General features: G+C 36.0%; 1 protein-coding gene across 1 annotated transcript in view; it reads right to left on the reverse strand.

The window, feature by feature from the left end:
• The window catches only part of PJA2 (praja ring finger ubiquitin ligase 2), a 284559-nt gene that overhangs the window by 251476 nt on the left and 5821 nt on the right, over positions 1-27262 (reverse strand). The window contains exon 2 of the mRNA XM_039848419.1: positions 25753-25941. The gene's annotated coding sequence lies outside the window, so the exon portion shown is untranslated. The remainder of the gene's footprint in view (positions 1-25752; positions 25942-27262) is intronic.

Raw genomic sequence — 27262 nt, forward strand, 5'->3', positions numbered from 1 at the left:
GTGAAAAAAAAAAAAAAGAGGAATGACAATAATATTCCTGGGAGAGGATGGCTGTAAGAGTTATATGAGCTCATACATGAATGCACTTAGATGATCAATATATAGTTTCCTTCCCTTTACCACTCATGTAGCATTCCTCTCTATTGTGGGTTTTTGAGAACACCTCTTACCATCTCTATAAAAGCATAAGGTCCTTGAAAGCAAGGGTCTTTTCTTAAACTTATTTCAATATTCTCTAACACTAAGAAGAGTGTCTGGCATGTAGAAAGTCCTCTATAAACATTTTTGATGGCTGAATAAATAAATGAATAAATTTTCTGACCCTCTATTGGATAAACGATAATGGCATAGAGGGAAATGTGAATGAAAGAAAGAGCCAGCCTACTTAAAATAGCGTGCTCTGACAAAATGTTACAATGATTAGCATAATTATGAAAAATGCATTAAATAACTTGCCCAGTCATATCATAGCCTATTTAGGCTTCATAGGCATGGACATGAGGATTTTAACATCACAAAGAACTGTCGAGCTTGTGTTCCATACAACAGCAAAGAGGTATGCAGGATCACACAAAAATAAATTCATTGACATTTGACGTCTCTACACTTGCAATGTGAAGAATAAAATAGGCTCTTATAGTTTCCTATTTAAAACTTCCCTTTAATAAACTGCTCACTACTGTGTAATCCAGATAGCTGTTTGGTATATCAGTGTAAACGAATGCTTTAAATTCTATGAAAATACGGAGGAAGCACACAAAAGGAATGCTTTATGGACAGTCCAGGCAGAAACAGTGTCTCTTTCACAATAGAGAAAAAAAATTAATAAAAAGGTTCTGTATATAGAAAGGTTACTGCTTCATTCTGAGGTGAACTGTTTGACAAAGAGACGATGCCAGAGAGTTTTTATTCCTTAGGAGGAGATATCTTTGTCCTCTCTCAAGAGCAAAAGAAAAGAGAACTAGATGTGATGCTTTTGAGTGTTTACTCCTAACACTGCTAAAAAAGCACTCATAGTCTTATTAGATGACACAAGAACGGTCTCAGTTTTATATTGCAAGGTAAGAATGAGCAACTTATTGATGTTTAAGATCCATCAAGACTTGCAGGTAAATTGAGACTCTTGACAGATGACCTTGAAACAAAGCAGTGGAATGTGATATTTCTTTACTACCAGAAAGAAAAGACATTCTTGACAGCTGAGAAATGGTGACCAGATCCTGAAGTCATTTTTTGCCTCTTAAAGGAATCTGAAATATAAAACTTAGGACAGAGGTCACGTCTTTGTTGGCTCTTCAAGAGCTTAAGATAATATCAATATCCCACAGATAAACAATGACTTCTAATCATTAAGTTTTTAAGGAAAAATAGATGAAAAATAAGTCATATGAAATTCAGTGAGAATTAAATTTAGAGTATAGTTTATCAAATGCCTCACAATTTTATAAGGACAGATGGACCTTCATTGCTGTATCGAATACTGATGTAAAATATATCTGTTAACAAAAAATTCCTTTATGTAATTACAAGCATGGTAATAGTAGCATAGCTATTTCCCCATCTAATACTCTTTTGGGTAATAAATATGGCCAGAATTAGAGAATGCTGCATTATGCATCTTATTAAAACCTTCAGGACTTTTAAAATCTGGATTATTCTTTCAGGTCTCATAAAACCACCTTAAAAGAGGGAAACTCATCTTTTACATTAATGATTGATATTATAGCTAGTGGATAATCAATGACATGATTATTTTTCTAATAGGGTAGATTTAAAGCAGGAAGGATAACTGAAGGGAAACAAAAGAAATTCTAGGATCTATCACTCTCACCAAGGTACAAAACATTTAACGAAAATCATTATAAACGATAATGTTATTATTATCCTCATTACCAAATATGACTGTTAATGCCAGAGATTTTTTTCTAATGTAAGTCTGACTATGAAATGTAAATGAAGAAAAATATCCTACAATGATTTACTATTTTATTGGAAGAAAGCTTGTGCTGACACCTTTTCAAGAATGGATACTCTTTTTGCAAAGTAGTTATGCTTCTAAACTTTTACCTTATGACATGCAAGCATGACAGACAGCAAAAAGACAGACTACAAAACGGAAATTCATATTTTAATGTATGCCCTTTTTCATGTTTTTCTTCAATCCGTAACTCATTTTTGAGGCCATATTATTTTCCTAATTAATAAAAGTGAAGGGGGAAGGATTATCAAAAAATATTCTACCCAGAGCTAATCAAAATGTATTAGTCTTTGTTTCACCCTAATTATCATAAATCAACACCTTTTTCTAGAAGTTTTATTTTTTTTCTCCTTTTAATCTCCCAGGAATTCTCCAATTGCTCCACATTGTAAAGAATTGAATATTGTCATGACAACTAAGAGGAAACTTTGCCACCAGAAGCGACTCAAAATACAATGAAATACTACTGTTGGGCTTTTAGTGTTGGCTGAGATTATAAAAATGTGCTTTGTGCCTCCCACCTCAATCTAGATCAAAGTATTTTGGACTAATTTGTCTGCTTACATCAGGAGAAAAGTGCTTGCCTTTAATTTTTGTGTGAGTTTAATCAAATATATTTTAGTTATAGTAAAGGTATATTGAAGGAAGGAATGTTTAAAGCAATAAAAATGAATGACTTTTCATGAATGAGGAAAGTAGTGAAAATTCAGTGGGATAAGCAGGCAGCCTATCTTAAAGGACATGTAGCTTCTTATACCAAGCCAAAAGAAATGAGCAAGGCTAAACTGTAGGGTCTATGTTTGCACTCTCGGGTGATAAAACTATAAAGCAAAGCAGGCAGGGGATAATTAAAAAGATGAGAGTGGTTGGTGGTTGCTTCTGGGGAGCAGAATGGTTGAGGTTGAGACAATTCGCACAGAGAGGCTTTCTGGGTGACCAAGGAGGTGCTCACAAAGGTGTTAGTCTTATAATAATTCATTAAATTATACATTTATCTAGCTTTCTATATCTGTTTTATTTTATAATAAAGAGTTTAAAAAATGTTAAGACTATGCAGCTTTATATTACAACTCTAGGCTCTTTTAATATCTTGAGGAGGTATCTTGGACTTTCAGCAATGCCTCTTCCTTTGTATGTCTTAATATTGAGAGGGTTAGAAATCAGAGAGAAAGACCAAGAAGAAATGCCATAAAGAGATGGAAAATATCAATATTTGAAAATAAAATTTTAATTTAGAATTGCCTTTAAATTATAATTAAATTATTTAGTGTACTAATATTTTTTCCAAAGAGATACATGCTAAGTATTTATAAATGATATGATATAATATCAGAGATTCACTTCAAAAATAATCCAGTGGGAATGGGATATGAAAAAGTGGGGTTACAGGTGAAACCAGAGTGCCTATATATTGATAACTGTTGAAGCTATGTGAGAAGTGCATGGAGATCATCATATAATGCTCTCTACTTTTATATACATTTGAGCACTTCCATAATAAAAAAGTTTTAAAAGTAAAATAAGTTCTAAAATATACAGTGAGATTTATATGTTTTCTAAAATGCCTTCGGATACTGTAGTCTTTTGAGAGTTTGTAGCATTCCAATAAATTTTATGAACCTGAATATGACTATTTATAAAATTTTTACTATTTTAGAGATTAGCCCTTCATTTGAGACTACTTCAATTACAAATTAATGACTTAAAATAATTATAATCAAATGGCCTTATTATTGAAATAAAAAAAAAAATCTAGGTACATGAGCAGGTGGGGAGGTTTGCTGTTCCTGGCATTCAGAGAATCTGCATTATTGCTAATCCACAATGAGGGGAAGGGAGACAAAAGCAAAGCAGATTATGAACAACCAAAACAGAGGACAGAATTGATCAATACCTTAGACAGCTCAAAAGGAGAAAGTACTAGAGGACTATGATTGTTTCAAAGGAGTATTATAATTTTTGCTTTTTTTCTTCTCAAGACATTATACTCGTTCTATGAAAAGTGAACTAGTTTTTTTTCTCTTACATACTATCATTTACTTAATGTTAAAATGTTAAAGCTATAAATAATTGTGCTATAACTCACAATCTTATATTCTTCCTGTTAAAATTTTGATTATTCTTGAGGTAACAACTCCTTGATGTAAGAAAAAATATCTTTTTTCCAGATCAAAATAACCACAATATAGGTTTCAACTCATAACCAGGTTCTTTAGCCGATTCCTTGATTACTGCCATCTTCTCCACAGATCAGTGTCCTCTAAAAGATAGGAAAATAGTTCACTTAGAGAACACTGATTCCCAAAGAGTAACCTTTTCAGATGAAAAAGCCCTTTTCTTAGAGCATTCTTCCCAGGCATAGAAGACACATAAGCAAGTCCTGGCAAACAAACAAACAAACAACAAAAAACCCTTTTTTATTTGGAAATAATTTCAAACCTATACAAAGATACAAGAATAAGATTACAGAAAATACCAATGTTCACTTTGGTAATATTTTACTCCGATTGCTTTATTTGTATATTCTATCTGCCTATCTCCCCTCACATGTGTGTGTGTGTATGTGTGTGTGTAATATTCTTTCCATGAACAATCTGAGACTTATATGTATACATCATGTTCTTTTACTCTTAAATACTTCAGTGTACGTTTCATAATATTAGGGATATTCTTTTACATAAATAACCACAATATATTTTCAACTTCAGTAATAATACAATGAAACAATACTTTTACCTAATCCACCATCCATATGTTCATTTTGTTCATTAACACAATAACATCTTTATAGCATTTCTTTCCCTCTGGTATTGGATCTGGTCTAGGATCAAATTTTGCATTTAGTTATCAGGCTTTCATTGGACTATTTTCAAAGGCTTCTTCATCTTTTATGTTATTAGTCTTTAAACTACGCAAAAATATACAACAATATCCTTCATTTGGGGTTGCCTTATATTTCCTCCTGATTTAATTCAGATTATATATTACTGACCAGAATATCACATAAGCAATGTTTTGTTCTTTTCAAGGTATCCTATCTGGAAGCACATGATATCTATTTACTCTTCACTGGTGATGTTAATTTTAATTACACAGTGAAGGTGTGGTACTATTGTTTACTACACAGTTATTATTTTCTCCCCTGTAACTAATAAGCAATTTATGGGGATTTCTTAAAGACCATGCAAATATCCTTTTTCCCGCAAAATTATCCCTATATTTAGTATCCTTTGGTGACTCTAGCCTGGACAAATCTTTGCAACTTGATATTTATCCAACTCCAGCCCTCCATCCACATTTGCCATTTGACACTCAGCATACTACTGTAAGCGATTTATCTACTTACTATCAGTATGCACACATGGTTTCTTATCTTACAGGTGTTTTATAATTCACTACTGTACACAGTTATTTTGGCACTAAAATTGTCCTAGATTTGTCCAGTATCAGCCCCTTTGAACTGGAATCTATCTTTTTTAAAAAAATAATTTCCTTTATTTCTGGAACAACGAAATGTTGTAGGTCCCTCTTGTACCTATTCTGCTTTAGTCTTATATTTGTCATTTCTCTAAGAAATCCTAGTTCCTTTTCATAAAGAAATTAGACACCAAAGTATGAATGCAAAATGTGCTCATTGCCACTGTGGTCTCTTTATTTCTATGTGCTTTTAGTCACCAGGGCTAGGAAATATATTCATGTATGTAGAAATAATCACATACACATAGGTATGCATGGACACATGCACTGAGATATGCCTATGCACACACATACACATATTTTAGAAGTGGGGAATTCACAATGGTGTCTCCAATTCTAATTCATCACCATGGGATTCTTTCTTGTTTTTCTCAGTTCTATATTTGTGTGTCTCTTCTTTCATAGTTAAGAATCCTGGCTCTCAACAACATCAATACATTTATTCACTTGCTTGATTTTATAATGCATCTTAAATTGTTTCAAAATTGCTTTGCCCATAAAACTACAAAAAGAATACATTCAAATAAAATCACACTCTTAGGTACAAGGGGTTAGGAATTCAACATATGAATTTTGGAGGGACACAGTTTTGGCCATAACTCCTTCCTATGTTTCTTTTTGTAAAGATAAGTAGATATGTGAATGTTTTCTTCCCATTTTCTTATACAAATAGAGTGGTATTTACATTCCTTTGCACTTTGCTGGCTCACTTTTTTTTCAGAGGCATTTTTGTTAAGCACAGTTTTGAATTTTAGTATTCATTATGTAATATCTGTCGCATATGTTCAATAGATTTCCAAGATTCAAGAATTTTTATGCAATTGTAATGAGTGCATAAATCTTAGCCTCATATAAATTGTGTTTAGACTGGATAGTAAGGAGTCATTTTGGATTTTGGGCCTACCAGGGAGCACAGTTGCTTAATCCATTAAGGTGGTTATGAAATAATTAAATAGCAAAATTACAAGTGACTAGTAAGGGGGCATTTAATGTGTGACATAAAATAGAAGCATTATAATTAGTAATTCTTGCTCAGAATGAATTCTTGCTCATCTTTTTCAAGTGTGAATTAATATTTTCTCTCTAAAATCCAGGTTCTGTACACTCCTCACTATCACACCACAGCAGAGAGAGAAAGCACATAAATATGAAAGATACTCCTCAATCCACCCTTACTCCCCCGACTCCACCCTGCAAAAATAAACTAAAAGCAATTATACTGAAGATTGAGTTTGGATCTGTGCAATAACAAATTAGGAACAGTGGTAGTTAATGAAATAGAAATATACTTGCTGAAGATCCTATACCTGAAGCTTGAACATAAATCGTTGAAACAGAGAGATTGAGTTTCTCTGCAGAATAAAACAATCCGAAATAATAAAAAGGAGACATCGGTTTTAGAGTCGGACATCTGCATATTTGTCAAATATCTTTGGTCATCCAGCCAAACTGCATTTTGGTATTTGGAGAATCAGAGCCTAGATTCCCATAATGGAAGAAAAAATAAGGACGCTGATTCACTGTTATTGACTGAATTGTGTCTCCTCAAAATTCATGTTTTGAAACTATAACCCCCAGTGTAAATGTATTTGGAGAAAGGCTTGTTAGGAGGTAATTAAGGTTAAATGAGATCATAATGGTAAGGCTCTAATCTAACAGAACTAGTAGCCTTATAAGAATTGGGTGGGGGGCGGGACAGAGAGAGAGAAAAAGATAGGGCACAAAGAAGAGGTCATGTGAGGATACAGTGAGATGGTGGCCACCTGTAAGCCTAGGAAGAGAAGTCTCATCAGAAACTGAATCAGTTGAACCTTAATCTTAAACTTCTAGTCTCTAGAATTGTAAGAAGTAGATTTCTGTTGTTTAAGCCATCTAGCTTGTGGTATTTTGTTAGGTGCCTGAACTAATGCACGGGCCTAGACCCAGGTAGATGCTCTCCACTTTAGATTCTCTGCTTCCGGAGCAAAAGATGCAGAAAAAACACAGATGCAGAGAGCTCATGTTGACAGTGGCAGCAGCAGTAGTGACAGAATCCTAAGCAGTCCCTTCTTCTGGCATTTAAAAATTGTTTTATATTACAACCTTAAATAAATGTAGAAATGTAATCATATAGCTATAATGTGTCTTTTTTAGTTCTTTTTTCTCTTTTCCTTTTTTGCTTGATTTCATCAACCCTCATCCTCCCCCATTTCACTTCTGGTGACAACCTAGAATATATCCTTCCATGTTTTCTCCATATCATGTATTCATATGTGAACATACATATCCATATCATATATATAAGTATATAAGATTTATCATGTTTAAAAAGATGGGATCATATTACAGATACTTTTCTGCATCTTGCTTGTCCTATTCGGCAACTCCTTGTGGAAATCTCTCCAAGGTACCAAAAAGTGCTCTATTTATCTTTATTAATGGCTGTATTATATTCCATTCATTTCATCATAATTTATTCAGCCATTTACCTTGATGGTCATTCACTGTCTCCATTTTTTTCTATTATGAACAAATGGTGTGACTTGGGCTGGGTTTCTGACTACCTAGCCTCCCTTTTGTTCTGCTGCTCAGTTTTGAGCCTACTTCTCCAACATGATATGATACCTTTTTAAAGGGAAAAATATACATATTTCCTTCTGGAAGGATACACATAAAGGCTGTGAGATCTCTGGTATCTTTCCAATAAACTGCTTTGCTTATGATACCCAGAATCAGAACCTATCATTTACAACCCAGAACCCTAACTGGTGTACCAGGATTCCCATCTTAGCCTTGCTATTATTAATTTTAATTATTAATTAATGGTGTATCCTCTTTGAGCCGTTACTTCTCTGTAGAATCATAAGAATTTGAGACATATATGCAATGACGATGGTATAGTGTTTGACATATACTAGGTTCTCAATAAATGGTGACAAGAAATTATCATTAATAATAACAGTTACTGATAACCATTAGTGGACATGGAAGAGGATCAGTGGAAGGTGTGGAAGAAGGTGTGTATCCAAAAGGGATAAGGCTCAATCAAGTCTTCAGCAATCCTTAACTAAGAATTTGGGGTCGTCAGACCACATAGCGTTTTTATATCTAATTACCTATTTCTGATCCTGTATATTCATTCTCTAATGTGGATTCAGGCATTCTTATTTTTCCCTTTCCATTGTCATTACAAAGTCTGGCATTACATGAATCCCTGTGATAATAACATGAACACTGAAAGGAGTGAAGCAGTAGACACATCTGATGATAACAAAAACGATTTAGTCCAAAATAGGTAAAGCAAGGAAGTAGCTCCTCTTAACCCAAAGCCTATCCTTTGCAAGTGCCATATGTTAAATTACCATTAGACACACTCCAAAAATGTATGTATCCCTTCGAAATTTTCTTTACCGTGTAAGGGTATGATTGCAGCAGCTATTCCAATGAAAAGAATGTCTACATTTAGATGTCGATATTTTAGGTGGGTCACGAAATTAAATTTCCCTTCAGTAGTGAGCATATGCTGACAGTGCATGGCAGAACTAAGTGTGTGTGTGAGTGTGGTTAGGAAGAAGGGAAGAGGCCTTCTGTCTTTTACATGCATATTCATGGAGAAACTCATAAAATTCTTTGAGAAAAGTTTTGTTTATATAATTGATTCCTGACAATTAAAGCAATTAACTGAAAGGGAACCATTAGCTTCACAGTTTTCTTTGTAATTTGATGTTGTTAACACATGGCAACTAATATGTTTAACATATTGTTAAGCATTTATTTTCTGGTTGATTTATTTTAAAATCACAAGGTAAATTTATTTTCAATGAAAATCATTTATTTCACTTTTTTTTAACCAAATAATGATTCCCCTTTATTAAGCTTTCAATTTTTTTTTTTGATATAGTTATTTGCTATTAACTCTCCTTACAGTTTTTTATTCAATATTTTTCAGTTTTAAACTAGTTCACTATTATGGTCATTGATGTTCATGGCTAAAACTGAAAGGCATAAATGCACCCCTCACCACAGTCTCACTCCTCAGCATAGTCACCGTTCACAATCTTTTGTGTATCTTTCCAGAAATAATTACATATATATGTAATTTCCCTTAAAAAAGGCTATGCAAATGATGCTATCATAAAATTAGAATTTTTTGACTTAATAACTATCTTGAATATCTTTCCACATCTTGAATGTCTTTATATACATATGTATAAAGATAATATATTATCTTATATCTTCATATATAATACATATAAGATACATGTATCTCCTAATTGGTCATGTGATTGCTGTAAAATATTTAAATACATTTGTGTGTGTATATGTTAATTTAATAGCTGATTAGTATTCCATTGCATTGGATGTATTATTTTTTAGCCTTCAATTTATGAACATTTAAGGTATTTTGAGGGTTTTGTTTTGCTAGATTAATTTTAATAAAATGACTGACATCAATAATGAACATCAACTGACCAGAGGGAAGATTTGAAATTCACCAATATCCAACCCATGCCAGCCTGTCCCAGTAATGATTCATATTCTGCTTCTCACGCAGTAGTATGAAAACCAGTTAACTAAGCAATAATCTTCATAGAAGGATTACTTTTGTTACTAAAATATACCTATACTTTCATTTCAGAGTGAGAGTTTATTGTAATTCAAGAAATTGGTTATTTTGATGGTAGATTATATAATTTTCTTTTTGATGACAATGAATGCTTACCAGAAAAGCTATGGATCGGTAAGATCTCAACTGAGCCTTTGTATGTTGCCTAATTGTTCATGTGATTCTCATAAGAAATGCAATAATCCCTCATTCTGTGGTACCTACAAACATTAAGCTAACGGTAAATACAAATGATTTTATCTTTAAGTTTCTGAGTTTTCTTTTTTATTCTCTTTTATTTCCTTAAGGACCTCAATTTCATAAATAATCCTTTTTCATATTTTATAGTGTCTTTATTTCTATTTATTTCTAAGTCATCACAATTGCAGATATCCTTATGATACATGTGTTATATTAACTCCTTTCATTCTGTTCATTACTCCTATCTTTACCTTTTCTGTAATAAAAATTATTCCTAATACAGGATATTCCTATGTCTCTTAAAATGAGTCCAGCTATTATACATGGATTGGTCAGGCATTCTCCAGTCACTTCATTTTACTATCAGCTCTGAAATATGGATTATCTTCTGTTTCCTGACTATTCCTCTATTCCTCTGCAGCAATATGTGAAAATCCTTATACTATGAAAATTATGTACATATACTACCAAAACAAAAAACAATATTTTATTTACATTAACTGTAAATTTTTAAGGTGTTTTCTTCTTTGTGTTTCCAGTACCTTAGAATAGTGCCTGGTACTTAGTAGGCTGTCAATAATCTCTCATCAGGAGATTTATTTGCTTGTTAAATGGATTTAAACTGGAATAAGCGTAACTATAAAATTATGTTTGATGATGGACAAAATTTAAAAAAACAGAAAAATTATAATTGATTTCTCAGGATGGGGTAGTAGTTGGTACTTTGTTGCTATTTTTATTCTTTGTCATTATTATACTGCTGACTGAACAATGAAAAATTTTGTTAGAGTTAATTTGTTAAAAATCTATGTCAAAATTAGCATTCCCTCTCCTTTCACTAAAAGAAGAGCATATTGTGGCCTTTCTCTGAATTACCTCCAACATTTTTTGATATAGTAAGATTGAATTTAAGAGAGCATCCAGATCAATGATAAGAATAATGATAAAAAGCCAACATTGCTTATTCACCCATGGGTGAATTACAATATTTAGCACCTTGCTTATGGCACTTCATTTAATCCTCCACACATTGTTAGGAGGTAGGATTATTCTTGTCTCTATTTTAGAGATAAGGAAGCAGAGATTCCTAGTAGTTAAAGAACTTATTTGGGAAACCCCAGTACCTTGGGTCTGTCTCTATAAAGTCCTTGCTAGTAACCATAATGGAGCCTGAGATAAGCAGTTTAGAATGGAGAGTTGGCAAGCCCATCTACTTTGCTCCAACAAGATTAAAGGGTGATTGACTATTATTCTGTGTTCAAGGGTTATGACTGTTGCCTCAGTTTTGCTTACCTAAGAATCAGATAAATCAGAATATAACTAAAGAACAAATTGGGTGTACCCATTAAGGGAATTATTTGCATAAGAGACAAATATAAGGCCTAGGGAAATAAAATAATCAGGAAAACAACAACAATAACGAAAACAAACAAAAAACGAAAAACCCCCACATTCTTAGTCTCAGTAATAACAGAGTCCAGACTTGAGACTACAATTTTGATCTAAGTCTAGTCACTCAAGATGAAGGGAAAGCATCTGTTCAGATCCACAACAGCCCCTGGGTCTGATGGTGTTATGAGCAAGAACTAGAACTAAGGGGCTCTTTCAGAGCTTCTCTCTGAGACTTTAGAAACAACCACTCTCTGAGTCATATAACAGACCACATATGGATCAAGGGGTAGAGTGTGAGAAGAAAGAAACTTTACACTTCAGTCTCGAGGGTCTTTGTTGCAGGAAGCCAAAGCGAGTAAGAAAAAAAAATGGAGATGATTCCATTCATGAGATCTTGTGAGACAGCCCTAGTATTCATCCTTGGGCTGCTCCCAGTGCTCATAACCACCTATTCCTCGCTGGAGTCCTGGCTGCTTCCCTGGGTCACGTCCCACTGGACGAGGGTCATCTCTGCCAGAATTCACTATATACGAGGAACAGCAACATTTTATTGTTTTCGTAATTAAATATTGTTGTTCTAAGAAGATGGTGAACTTTTCAAATGCAAGGATAATATTTTTTGTCTCTCTGGTAGGGCTTAGCACAATGTTAGGCATAGAGTAAGCAGTTGATAATTCCTCATTAACCTAATTTGACATTAATTTGGTTCTTATTGTTAGTAATTCAAAACTACACGGTTGCTCAAAGGCATAAACAAAAAGAAAAAAATTCTTCCTTCCTGGCTATCACTCAGGACAACATTGCTTGGAAAGGATTAAAACATTTTGTATCTCTACCAACCATTTGGCTTCCCCGGGAAGCCAAGCCAAGTCTGTAATGCTGATTAACAATGTTAATGTTCTTCCGTAGGCGGACAGGCAACTGGAGGCTGGCTTCTCACCTTCCCCCTCTTCCTTGGATGGAATGACTTAACTCCTCTCATTTTCAGAGAGAAAGAGAAAGAGGAGAAGAGAGAGACCAAGACTTATTTACAGTTATGTAGACACTACCTGGTATACACATGTCCTACAGGAATTTCGAAAGCAGTGAACTTTAAACTACAACACAAGTGCTCTATGCTTAACCCTGACTATCGTTATCAAAATAAATTAGGAACCAAGAAGAGACATGATGCTTCAGGCTGTTTAAGGGCCTTCTCACTGAAGCCAGTGAGGTTTCAGTATCAGAAATAGCCGTAGCCTCTAGATCTCAGTGACTGTGGGAAAAATAAAATACCACAACACACCTGGCAGATTATAGTCTTTCAGCTTGTAGTTTATTTATATTTCGCCATGCACTTACTTGACTAGGAGACCCTGTTTCTCTCCAAAATTTTATTGCCAGACCTCACACACTGCCAGATCTCTCTGGAGATGACTGGCTGTTAGTTTATTTGCCCTTTGACAGAAATGAAATGACTTGTGGTTACAACTAAGTTTGATAAAATATGTTTATCTACGGCAACAAGAAGTGAGCACTGGTCCAGTAGTCAAAACATTTTAGCCTAATTCCTTTCTGGCCTTTGGCAAAAACCTCATCTCTCTGGGCCCCATTTCCATACCAGTAAATAAGCAGGTTGGACTAGATGACTTAAATGGCCCTTCCCAATTCTAATGTCCTGTGCTATCATTGTCTATAAGAGAATGGGGTTGACAGAGAGACGTCCAATTGAAAACCAGAAGTCATGTTCTTGAAGTCCTCGCCTTGCCATTAACTCATTAAACCTGAGACTTGGTTTCTTTCATCTTTTAAGATCCACTCCAGTTCTAAATACTATAATTTTTATGATATTGCTTATTGAGTCTGAAAATATATCAAACATAAGTTCTCAGAAATTACCTTTAAGATTTTCATACTACACAGATTGTATCACATAAACAACCCAATCTGATCATCAACCCCCGGCATTTACTGTGCAAGCAAATGGTTTATCAGCACAACTGTGCAGGGGTGAGAGGATGCATATTTGGCAAACACCATTTGGTAGTAATGGTTTTACTTGTCCTATCATAACTGCCTTTTAAATCATCATTAATATTTAGCACAATTACTATCTCACTGTCTGGTTTTCAAGAGGTTAAACATTGTGCCAAGTAGATAAATTCTATATTTTTCACACTCTGGATTGCTTGCTTTCTACTGAATGGTGCTACTGGCAAACAGCCAACAAGCGCAGATTGGCACCTTTATATAACTGGCCAGTGGAAAACTGCATGCCTGTTGAGGTGTTTATGTAGCCTGCTTCCTGTAGTAGGTTCTGCTTTAGAGTTGGACCAAGTTGTCGCCTTCCTCCCCCAGGAAAGAGTCATTTTTTTGGTATCGCCTTGATCATGGCAGACTGCTGTCCAAGCTATTAGAGTGCACTGAGCAAAAAATGGCTACTTCCAAAGAGCTACATCTGTAAGAGAGAGGAAGCCTGTATTGTTCTGGGGTGCTGACTTTGCGCTTATCATTTTCCATTCTGTCTTACTGGCTTTCCGTTAAATGCCAGAAACAGAAGTGCTGGCTGCCAAAGATGGTTTGAATCCTCACCTGGCAGCTGCCAGAGTCAAAGAGGGAGGGAGAGAGATGGGAAGTAATGTTTATTAAGCACCTCCTGTGTTGCCAGACACTGCTTAATGCATTCGATGATCATGAAGTGACATCAAACATGACGGAATCCCAGGGGCCCAAACAATGTGGCCAGGTTACTGATTGTCTCCATCTCCCAGGTCTACTTTTCCCTGCTTGAAGATTCTCACACCAGCTCTCTTCATAAGATGACCACCAGCAGCCTCACTCTCACATCCTCCTAGCTTAGCAAGCCCACAGATGGAAGACTTCTCCCTCCCACATCTTTATAGCAATCCCAGTGAAGATTCAGATTGGCATTGCTACGTCACATGTTCATGACTGAACCAACCCCCACCCCCACCTCCAGGGCATGATGAGCCTATTCAGGAGTCAAGATGGCACAGTGGTGAATTGCCCCAGTGTGGAGTTTAGAGAGATTTCTTTAAAGAATCAAAAGAAGAGGAGTGGTAATCCTTGCTAGACAGACAAAAATTCTGTCTATCCAAATGGCTACCCCAGTCCATTGCAATGAGCCACTTAAGAATAATGTCAGTTTGAGTTGTCAGTTTGAATGCTTTCTCTAGCAAAACTAAATCAAGAACCCAAAAGGAAAAGTTAAGGGCAGTTTACCAAGTCTCAATGGACATATAGTAACATACATTTATCAGATAAACTACATAAATATCTTTTTTCATTTTTTGATGACTCTTGTACAGAAATGGCAGTTAGCTTTCTCCTAGATACATATGCAGTCATCTAGATTTAAAGGCATATGGTCTATCTTGGATCACTTACAAATTGCAAGATGTCTCTGAAGCCAAGCTTGCTGCTTATTTCATGCCCTGCACATTTAATTACTGCTTGATGTGAATGAAGCGTTTTATCTGAAGATATGCACCGCTGAAATCTTAGCTGAGTTGAGTCATAAAACAGTCTTCAACAGATCGAGGCAATCCTAGAGCGAAGTTTATGAAGAAAGTTGGCTTGAACTACCTCACTATGTCATAAATGTTTTGAATCAGTCTGATCATTGCTGGATAAGATAACAAATATGTGTTCTTAGCTTAGTACTTTTCTGGAAAATTCTAAAAAATGAAACTCTTCTATAGGGGTTAATCAGTATTGGTTAACCATGATAGAGGTTGGTCCTGAAAGAGAGAGGGTATTTCCCTTACTCGCTTGTTTCTTTTTTGGGTTACACTTTACTTTTAGTTTGGTACAAACTAACTTCTCTGCAGCACAAGTTTTCTTAGCTCTGCTCTTTGGCTTTCCTTCCATGTGTTCATGTCAGTTAAACCATGCCTCTACTTGGTCATCTTAGGGAGAACTAGCCTGGGACGGGAAGCAGTAACTGGGGAGCCTGTACAACCTGAGATTTTAGCAGATAAACAGCTCATAAGTTTGGGTTGTTTTATCTCATGGGTTGCTCTACCAATTTCTAAGTATGTACAAGTTAAATGTCGGGAAATAGCTAGACTTATGATGATGACCAAGAAAAATAATGTTAATGAACTAATCAGCACAGTATATGGCACATGGCCTTCACCTAAAGTGAAGACTGCCATATTGTTATCATCCCAAGGCTGCTCTCCATATACAGTCTTCATATTAGAGCACTTGGGGTGGTGAGGGGTAGCTACTGGCCATTTCTGGCTCCTATATACCCACCCTTAAATAGCCTTTGCTTTTCCTTTCTCTACTGCCTTCCCTCTGTAGTGAGTAACTCAGAAGAAACGGGGAAAAAAAAAATATATATATATATATATATGTCTAAGCTCTGATCCTAAGAAAAAGAACAGAGAAAGTAATTCTCCTGACTTTAAACTCCTTTAAAGCATGGCATGCTATCTCCTCCTTCTGAGTATTCACACATGCTGTTCTTTCAACCAGGAACATTTTTCCTCTTATGTTTCATGAGCCTTCTCACAATCAAGGTCTTAGTTTATATTCCATTCTTTCTAGAAAGCTTTGCCTGAATCTTGCCGTGAAGCTGTAGTTAGATGTTGCACCTTCTAGGTTTTCTATGCCCCCTGGCACGTTAGATCTCTCTCATTACTGTAGTGCTCACTCTGGTAACTGGCTCTGGCAGAGACTCTGAGTTCTAGGAAGGGCAGAGATCATGTCTGCTTCACTGAGCTTTATCTATCATTGTACCCTCAGCACCTAGCACAGTGGCTGGCCAAGTGCAGCTTCCATAACTGCCCTTATTTAGAAACACGTCAGGTTTTTTTGTTTTTTGTTTTTTTTGAAAAAACTCGAGGATCATTACTCTTCTGTATCTCCTCAGTTATCTGTCTCTCAGTGCAGCACTGCTATTGTGGTGAAAATGTACCATAGCTGTGCTGGCTAGTAGAGTAGCCACTAGCCAGCCACATGCTGCTACTGAGGATTTATGTGGCTAGAGCAACTGGGGGCTTACATTAATTTAATTTAATTTTAATTTTAATTTTAATTAAGTTTAAATTTAAATAGCTATACGTGCAATCATATCTGCCAGCACAGTCCAAGAGCCTGAGGTTTAAAAGTTTCTTTCCAGGAGCTTTAACTCTAGAAACTTTCAGCTTTTGGAGGGATACGATTATCATAAAATTCAGAAGTTTGGCAGTAACACCCAAGTTTAACTAATACTTAGAATCAAGTTCCCAAATAACACATACATTGTGTCGTTTTTTGGGTGATAAAGAATGTCCAATATTAAGCAAAGGAGTACAGTGCCTGCATTAGCATTTGCCTGCTCTGATATCTTCTAGATGTGACCTCAGCAATTACTTAATATCTTATATCTCAGTTTTCTTATCTATAAAATGAAGCTGAAATAGTGTGTGGGTATGTGTGTGTCTGTGGGAGGGCTAGGGAGAGAGAGGGAAAGAGAAGAGAGTGAGTGCACTAGTACAGTGCAGGGCACATAATATGTTCTCAAAAATGCTAATCGTCATGGTTAATTATTTAATTCTTCCATGTTTCTAAATCTACATATATGTGTACACACACACACACACACACAAACATCCCCTCCCCCCAATATACCCACTAAATGTGCTCCATAAGTTTTGATCAGGAAAATAAGAATGTAAGTATAAAGTGCTATGACAAGGTTGAGGGTAGGTATAATGGAATGTTAAACTGGAACTTTATTAGGGAACTTAAGTCATTTTAGAGAGGTAAAGTATCTTGAAGTGTTGTATTTAAAGAGCAACAATGTTTGAAGTAAGGAGTAGATTTTTGCTTGTAGGAAGGCTTTGCTGCAAGCATTTCTATTCTTCATTTGTGTCACCTGTTTGGGCTGCCCTTTTGCCAACTTCTCAATAGGCAAAGTGTTCAGTGGGCAGCTGCCTTGTACCATGCACCAAGGGGACTGAAATAAGTTGATGCAACGAGTACAAAATCCAACCTTTTATTTTCACTATTCAAATCAATGTGCTGTACAATGTTTGTGTATTCTTTGTGGCCCTTTAGCCCCATTAGAAAACTGTGTGAGTGAGAGCAGGAGATAGGGAGACGGTTCCAAGAATCAGTAGCTGATTTGCAAGCCTGCGGAGTTTGCATGAAAGGCAGCAGTAAAAGTCAGTCACCGGCTTTGATATTTATAGTGAGAGGGAGGAAAGAAAGAAGAAAAAGCCATAAAATGTTGTTAGGAAGTCAGAGAAATAGAGAGAACTACTCGATATAACTCATACCTTACTACCTGTTCTTCATTTAAAAAAAAAAAGTTTTTATGCATGATGTATATGTGGGGTCTTTTTTTATATATATATAGGAAATGGAAACAAGAAACTGTACTCCCTCTTATCAATGGTATATGGTAAGTTACTATATTCCTTTGATATAAGAAATTGAAATGGATTAACCACAAATGCAGGAAGATGAGATAGAAAAAGCAATATGTATCCTTTTTTTCTTGCTTTTTTTTAGATCAGAAATTGGAGAATTATGCTGCATTTCAAATAATCTGCCTGGTCCCAATACAAAACTGTTGCATATTTTTCAAACTGAGATGCACTGTAAAAAATCATTTTATAAAATATATTTTGCACAGTAAGAACACAGAAAAAAACTAATTCTCACATGATATTAGAAGACTAGTGGCTTACAAAGAAGGAACAATACAAAACTTTACAAACAGCAAGCATTCATTTTATTGTCAATACTCACAAATAAATAAATAGCAATAATAGGGAGTCTCAGATGCTTTGAAAACTGTTGGAACAACTGAAATGCCACAGAATTAGGGAGTTTTAACACGCCCTGATGAACTGTCACTATTGTAAGTCCAGAATTAACTGGACTTATTGCTTGTTTTTGTAACTTTGTTTTATTATTATCTTGGGGAGAATAGGCCATGGTGCTTGGAATTCTAATTGCCCAGCCACACTTGGAGATTACTCCCTTATATTACCTAGCAACTGGAAAGTAGGCGAGCATTTGGGAGGAGAATATGCTCAAATATAAAGTAAAAAACGTGTGTATCCTTTCTTTAAGTGTCTTGTTGGACCTTGGAAAAGCATTTGTCTCAGCACTAAAACTGCTCCTTGAATTACTATCAAGACCCTTTGGGGTGCTTATAAAAGCATTCACCTTTGTGAGGCCACTGAGTTTCCAGTGCAGTGAGTTAACTCAACCAACAGCAATTACAGAATAATAGAGTCTGAAGGAAGAGCAGCTCTTTCTACCCCTTATTTTGCATGAGAGAAAACTGGAACCCAGAGGTTGATGGCTTTGCCCAGGCCTCGCCCTGGTCCAAGGTAAGACTGGTGCTAGAATGCCACGTCCTGACCCTCACCGAGTGCTCCTTTGACCATGGCATGCTCCCTGGTAGTCTATGCTACCAGCACCTACTCCAACATTTGGCACATAGTAGGCTCACAATAAATGTGTACTGACTAACAGAAAGGCTTGAGAGCCTTAATATTTTTTTGAAAAAATCATTTAAAATTAGTTAAAAGGACCGAGTAAATCTGATGTTTGGAAAGGCTACCCAATTGCTAACAAAACCATTATGACAAGAAGGGGGTCTCCTGAATAATATAAACAGGAGGTAAGAATTCAAGCATAGCCTGTAGTAATAAGCTGAGATTTATCTCACTATAGCGAGGAACTGGAAAAGCTGGTAACCCGTGACTACTATATCAGCAGCACTAAAATATCCTTGGTTCTGATGGAGAAAAACATAGCGTGAGATTCTTTTGCTTTCTGCTGCTATTCAAACAGCAGGTGTATGTTCAGAATGGGCCTTTTAGAGAAAACAGGATGAAATTTTGACAGTGAAAGGTCTTGAGATAACCATAGTAATGAGAATGACCACCGGGGGGAAGAGCATTCTTCTTTTATATTGAGTTAGAATATACCTATTTTGAACACTTTTATTCAAAAAAATGGAAATTTTGCTTAATTTCCATTTATCCTGTTCTAAGTGTACCAACCCTGCAAAGCAGAGGCATGATTGATCTTAAAATGTCAATCTCTCACCCAAGGAGAGGATGAAAAGATTTATTTAAAGAATAAAATGTCATAGGGGTTCTTAGGAGAAAAGCTCCTGGGTTTGGATTTTCTTTGACAGCCAGGCTTCCAAATGAGTAATATTCCCTCTCCATCCATCTTATAGCAGCTCCCCAGATAGCTTTGAGTGCAGACATCCACACTAGCAAACGCTTCCCTGTATTAACCTCCTTTTTGGCAGTTCATCTACCTGGGCAATGACTTTCAGTAAAGAGTTCTTGATACTGAAAGAAAAAAATCCTTGGGACCTTGGGGCAGTGATAAAATTCTACTCCTGGATACACTTATCCCAATGAAAATGCATCCACTAGGCTGGGGTTCAGGAATTCAATGTCTTTGGTTGAGTCCGAAGGGATCAGGGAGGCAAGTGAAAGCCACAGTCACTCACCTAAGTAGAGTTTAAACTATGATTGGGTACAGAAAATGTGAACAAATTCATTAGAGGGCCTGAAGAATTCTTAGCATCTCTATACAGTCTGCATGTTGAAGGTTTAATATATGCATTATGCTGTATTTCCAGCATCTACCTGCCTAACACATAGTAGGCATTTGGTGATTATTTACTAAAATAATTCAATGTTAAAATTACAGAATATCTCCCAGTAGTTTAGATGTGAACAGAAATTTTATATTGTTTATGAAAATGTATCCATTTTTTTATGACTCTTTAAATTAAAAAAAAACAAAACAAAAATTAGTTTAGAGACACCTTGAAGTGTTGTCTAAATTGGCTTCCTGTTTTAAAGAGAATCTTACTCAAATCACCGTAGATTTATAAATTCTATTTCGAAAGACCTTTAGATGGAGCATGGCTGTATATAAAGTCCAGTGACTTGGTGCCTTGGTTTTGTGTGAAAGTAAATAATTCTTGTTCTTCAGGCTTTCCGTATTTTCCAGATAATGGGGAAGATTAATGGCCCACGTTACCATTACACTTGACCAGCTGGAGGGACCTCTAGTCATCCTGACAGCCTGGAAAAGTTGGTCCCTCTCCTCATTCTTGAAGTCATTACAGAGGAACAAAAAGCAGACTGGAGAATCCCTGTCACTGCAGAAAATCAGACTAAAGAAGAACCACTCCAAAGACAGGAATTTGTGGTCTACTCTCACTTGTAGGGAGCCTGAGGAATGAGTCAGTCTCTTTAAGGACCACCAGGCTGGCACAACTGAAAAGCTCTTATCTGTGTTTTTAAGGATGGGGAGGAAAAGGGGGCATAGGTGAGAACACAGCTGCAGTTGGCTATTCTGAAGTGTTTGGAGGGCATGGTCCCAAGAAAGTGAAAATGAATGTTTCATTTTCAACAAAATTCCTATGTTGAAATCCTAACCCACAAAGGTGATGCTGTTAGGAGGTGGGACCTTAGGGAGGTACTGAGGAATGGGGTTAGTGCGCTAAAAAAGAGTCCGCACAGAACTCCCTATCCTCTTCTACCATTTGAGGACTCAGAAGTCTGCCACCAGGAAGAGGACCCTCACCCAACCATGCTGGCACTCTGATCTCATATTTTCAGTCTCCAGATCTATAAGTGGTAATTTCTGTTTATAAGCTGCTCATTCTGTGGTATATTGCTATAGCAGCCTGAACTAAGACAGGGCCAAACTAAGAATGCTCCTAGTTCATTCTCTGAGGAGTAAGTCCACCAGGAAACCAGCTAGTCCTAGCTGCCAGATAATGCAAGGTTCATTCATTTATTTGCTCATTCAATAAAGAGAGCAGCTCAGACTAATATTATGTATTTGCTTGGTAAATATGTCTGCTTCATAGTAGAGAATCAAGCAAGAAACATGTGATTTTGCACTGTTGTAAATAATTTCTGTAGGTTACACAGTTACATGTTTATGGTTTAAACATATCAAGGGCAAAGGGAATATTCTCAAAATAAAATCACCCTTCAAAAATTATTTAAAAGCCTCGAAAATTTTTAAATTGAAGAGATAGGTTAGCATTAAGTCAGAGTCTAAATGTACCAGAACTACCATGTCTTAGTGAATTTACTTCCTAAGGGACAGCAAAATATACATGAAACTGAAAATGCACAGACTTTTGGTTCCCCAAAGGCTGTAGGGAAATACTCTAATTTACTGGGAATGTATGAGGAAGAAGACAGCTTATCCTTTCAGTTAAGTCTCATTTTATGTTTTTGAATTTTGAATGTTTTATTGATTCTTGTTGACCATTTCTCTATGAGACACTGAGAAAGTAAGTTAAGTGTTTTAGAATTTTTTCACCACATACCTTCCATAAAATTTAAGTATGTTGCTTTTCATTTGTACAGATCTTGGAGGCTATTTTATCTCCTTTGTGTCAGTAACCACCATAGGGAAAAAAAGTTTCCCATGCATTCCTTATTAAGTTGGTTATCTATATGGCTGTAAGTGAAGACATTGGCTTTATGCACAAACCGCTGCAGTCAGATTGTTGCAGAAATATGAATTAATTACTGCAGAACCAATGCAATGCTGTTACCAGGAACCAGAGAATTAAATCCAGGATTCAAGGCAATACCTATAAGCAAAAGTCGTTGGGATTTGTATCTGAATCATGGTGGTATACTAAGATGTAAGAGGGAGGGTGAGATAGAGAGACAGAGAAAATCTCACCACAGCACATGGAACTTTCTCCTTAGGAGAGCCTTGTGGCTCATTGTGCTTGTCAAGTAGGCTAATGTGCCTGTAAATTTCCCCTGACAGAAAACACATCACAGCAGCAACACGAGAAAACAACACAACCAAACTGTGGAAGACTGAAAGCCCAGTGCTTTCAAGGGTGATCAGAATATAACAGAGTGAAAAACTACAAGGCATCGAAAATAAACAAAGGCTAGGAAGAAACGAGATCACTTTCTAAGAAAAAATCATTTATCATTTATAGATCAAAGGAAATGCTTCTCACACAGCCATTTTTTACATATTATTTTGCAGTCTCAGTTCAAGGTCAAAAATATCAGAGGGCAAAAAGAATGTCTCAAGGTTTAAGATTTATCATGACAGGCCTTTGTAATTGCATAAATATTAAATATGTAAAAATAACTGTAAGCACATTATCTCCACATCTCCACATGTTGCTTTAATTTTTAATGTAATCTTTTATCTGCCTTTCCCTCAGCTGGCTGTAGGTTTGTGATTTGCATAGCTAGAATGATCCAGTGCTATCAATTTAATAATGAAGTCACTCATTGAGCACAAGAGGTTTCTAAGGATTATACAAAGCGGTAGGAAAGAAGAGTGTGGAAATGAAATTTTATGTTTCAGGTAAATGGAAAGTTTATTTTAGAGCACATTTTCTCATTGTAAGTTTAATATGGCCACTTTAAAATGAATTTGGAAAACAGAGAAGCAGGAAATAAGCACCCATATTTTCATCTTCTAACCAGTGTTTTATGTTTTGGTCTTTTATACCTACATATATATATTTTTTTAACATAGGTATAATCATAATTATGTCTATGTGTGTATAATTTTGCAACCTATCTTTTCTCTTATTAAGATGTTTTTCATAATTATAATCTTTATGACTATAAAATAATAATAAAAAGAAAAAGGCATCCAAATATACTCACCCACTAAGTTTATGGTGGCTAGCAGAACAGAGTGGTTAAGTAGCTGACATTGGAACCAGATGGATCAAATATCAGGTCTGCTACCTAACTGTGCAGATTTGGAAAGGTTAGTAAAGGCTGTGCCTCAATTTCCTCCTCTATAAAATAGGGGTAATAACAGTGTCTCTATTAGAGTGTTCTCGTGAGAGTTGAAGGAAATGATCCGTGGAAAGCACTTAGCTTGGCTTTACCATACTAAAACTAAGTGTTATTAAAGACAAAAAAGTCAAATACATTACATTGTTTTTTTTTATTTTTTCAAAGAAAGCTCGAGTCCTACAAAACTGTGAGTTTCTTGAGCCATTGCTCTCACCCCAAAAGTTCCTATGTGGCTTTTGCCAGTAACAACTCCTGGCCTTCACCAATAACCAGACTTTGATGGTTAACACTTCTTTGCTTTGGTTTATATTTCAATATGTAAGTATGCTTCCCTAAAAATTTAGCTTGGTTTTACCTGTTATTGAATTTGATATAAGTGGAGCCACACACGCACCCACGCATACACATGATATCACTCTGTATTAAGAAGCATACAATCTAAGGCTTGGTTTTGTTGTGATGGGAAAGCTTTGGACAGGGAGTCAGAAAACCTGGCTTCTAGTGCAGTCTCCATAGATCTTGGGCAAATCTTTTTGCCGCTTTGTAGCCTCCATGTAAAATGTCTGGATGTGCCAAGTGTCTTTGAAGTTTAGAGTACTAAATTATTAAGCCCTTCCTATTTGAGTATTTCGTTAACATATGAAAAATCGGAGCCGAAGAGAATCTAGAGAAAGGTCTGGGGTCTGGTGGAAATAAAACTCCTCTTCCCCAAAATCATGCCAATAATCATGTCAGCAAATAAAAGGCTATAGAAAAATGAAAGTAATGATCCTACATCACAACTAATTTTCCCATCTCTGATACGTGCACATTTAGACATATTATTGGCCTTAATTATTTTGTACATAGAGGATATTTTTACTTGGATAAATTATAGCTATGAAGATTTAATGTCAAAAGTTCAGAGTTCAAACAAGCAATCACATAGTATATGTTTTCCTGCACAGGGTAAGTTTCGAACATTTTATAATGTTCTGTATACATTATATTTATACGATTCTATAAAAGTCTTTGTATTTTTCCCAATGCTGTGGTAAGTTTTGCAGGTCGGCTCACTCAATGTCCATTCTACTCTTCTCTTATGGTGGTTTTCATAATGTAGATACTAGACGCTTAAAACATTTCCTAGATGTCTTTGCACCTACAGCTATGGATATGAATTAGGTCTGTCAGATAAACTCATGCGAGATTTAGAAAACATAAAAGAAGTTGGGACATCCTTCTGACCTCTTTTGGCTGTATTTCTCCTATAATTGAGGTCAAAGAATTAGTTTTCTGCACGGTGTTCGATGATCCATTATTTAGCCCCCTGGAAGACAATAAGCAATTTAGCAGTTGTGGCAGCAGTAGCATTTGGACTCCACCTTCTACATTAAGGTGATGTTCCTGAAACCTGTATTCCAGTAGTCTTCAGCAGTAATAGCTCCACTGATACATCAACTCTGTATTATATTGGAATCATTCATTCTTGGGGGCTCAGTTTGTAACTCACTTCTTCAATCCTGACATGGATTTTTGTAAGCACCCTCTATTAAATAGCTTCCTGTTTAAAATACCTAGAATTGCTTGTGTTTGTTTATATTGAACCCTGACTGTTACACCCTAAATTTTATTTTGGAAAATCTATTCGCTATAACCCAAGGATTAATATAACATAACCCTATACAATGCTGTATCAAAAAGAGGATTTTAAAGCCAGAAAATGCAAGTTATACCATTTAATAGCTATGTATCTTTAAGTAAGTTATTTAACCTCTGTACCTAAGTTTCCATATATATAAAAGAGATATTAATATACTAATCTTATAGAGTTGTGAGAATTAAATGAGGCAACACAAGTAAAGCATTTAGCATAAACTGGTCACTCACTATATGGTGTCCATTTCTTTCTATCCCCATATTCTACTTCCTTTAATAATAGAGATGATTATTAAAAAATTTAGGGGGAAATTCTCTTTAAAGGACTTTTATTTAAAAAAACCATACAGAAATAAAAAGATTTAGTGCTGATTCACAAAGACAAGAGGAATAGCTTAAATGAAGCTCAAGAGCAAACAGCTCTATTATGAGCCAGAGCGACCCATTATGAGTACTACCAATTCACCCTACCTGGTAGCTCAGGGCCCAAATAATCATTAATTCATTCAACAAGTATTTATTAAGCTTCGACATTGCTAGACACTACTTTACTCATTAAGACACAGCAGTGAATCAAAAGGTCTTGACTTCTAGGAGCTTGCATTATGTTGGGGGAGACAGACGTATAAGTCAATAATTTCAAATAGAAAGACTATAAAGAAAAGGCGCTCTTACTTCAGCTCGCTTTCTCTTACCTTCTCAGCAGTTTATTTTGTTACTTGACTCATTCTCTCTCAGCTTTCTTTCGTGGGAGGGAAAGCACAAAAGGTGAAGATTATGCCAACAATGTCAAGATTCTCTTAGGTAGGTGAGTAGTTTCAGAGTCGGTGAAAGGTCTGGGGCTTGTTACTATTTCATGGATGTCAGCAGAAAACATGAAATGCCTGGATTAGAGACAAATAAACATGTCAAAGGGGCATGAGCATGATGTTGTCACCAGTTGCCCACATCCCCCAAATCTCTTGGGATACAAGGGGAAAGGTCCAGGTTATACATAGTATATTTCTGTCACAGCCAAGGAATATTAAACTTGGAGGATTTGCTGCTTTTACAGTGTTTGTTAAGTAAGCCCGCTCTGTGTTTGGGAGAAGACATTACTTGGTTGCTCAAGGTTGCTCACTGCAAATGCAACCCTGAGAAATAACTTGAGTAATGAGTAGTCAGGGCTTTGCATTCTTGGCATACCCAGAAACGATGTATAGAGATTTCCAGGGCCCTTGCTAGACTGCTTTTCCCAACAGGTAAAGGGGAGAAAATGATTGAACCCTCTATCCTTTATAGTTTTATCCAATCATAATTATGAAATTTTATAAAGTTCTTAGAATTTTGTCCCTACCTCCTTCCACCTTTTCACCTAATGTGTGGCATATGTCAGCATTTAAGACAGACTTAGAGCAGCAGCTGAAAGGGGAAATGATAGATGTTATAGTTATCAAATATAATCTGAGGCTCTTATATAGACACAGATCCTCTTATTGCTAGAGGCATGGAGCAAGACCTCATGCCTTCCAGGAACCTCGCCACTGGCTCTTTTCCTGTTCAAGATTACAATGAGTACTTATTTTAACAAACTGCAAACATGTATTTATGTGAGTAGAGAAACGAGTAGAATAAAATATGCTCCCAACCCTGAGCACTCCGTACGTGGCCACTGCTCGTGTGTTCTTTAGAAAGGGCTCTTCCTGGATCTCCTCGCACTCGCTTTCCTTGGGCTCTCTAGCTATAGACCAATGCCAGGGAGAGAAAACTATAGACTTGTTGCATGACAAATCAATGGTATCCAATTATCCATGTGGAATCCATTATCCATTTCCCATAATGGCTATTTCAAATGTTCTCTACCCTATTCACCTCTTCATGGAGACCATCTTCCCTTTTGCAGGGAAAATGAAAGGTATTTGGGAAATGCTTTCCTAACATGTCATTTGTTGCCTCTTATAAGTCTACAGCAATGCTGAAAAATAGCTATTACTATCCCAATGTGGCATATTGAAAAATGGAGTTTTCAAGATATTATATAACTTACCCAAAGTCACAAAAGTTGTGTGTCCTGAAGGAATCAGATTGAAACCTTATATGGGCTCTATCCTCAAGTAGCTTCTAGATATCGGAAAATAAAACTTCTCTGTATTTTTCAGAACTATAGGAAGCTCTAGCCTCCTAAGCCACAGAAACATATGCTCAACAGAGAATGTTAGCTTCCAT

The sequence above is a fragment of the Pteropus medius genome, unplaced genomic scaffold (assembly GCF_902729225.1).
Source record: "Pteropus medius unplaced genomic scaffold, Ma_sr-lr_union100, whole genome shotgun sequence".
Lineage (NCBI taxonomy): Eukaryota > Metazoa > Chordata > Mammalia > Chiroptera > Pteropodidae > Pteropus > Pteropus medius.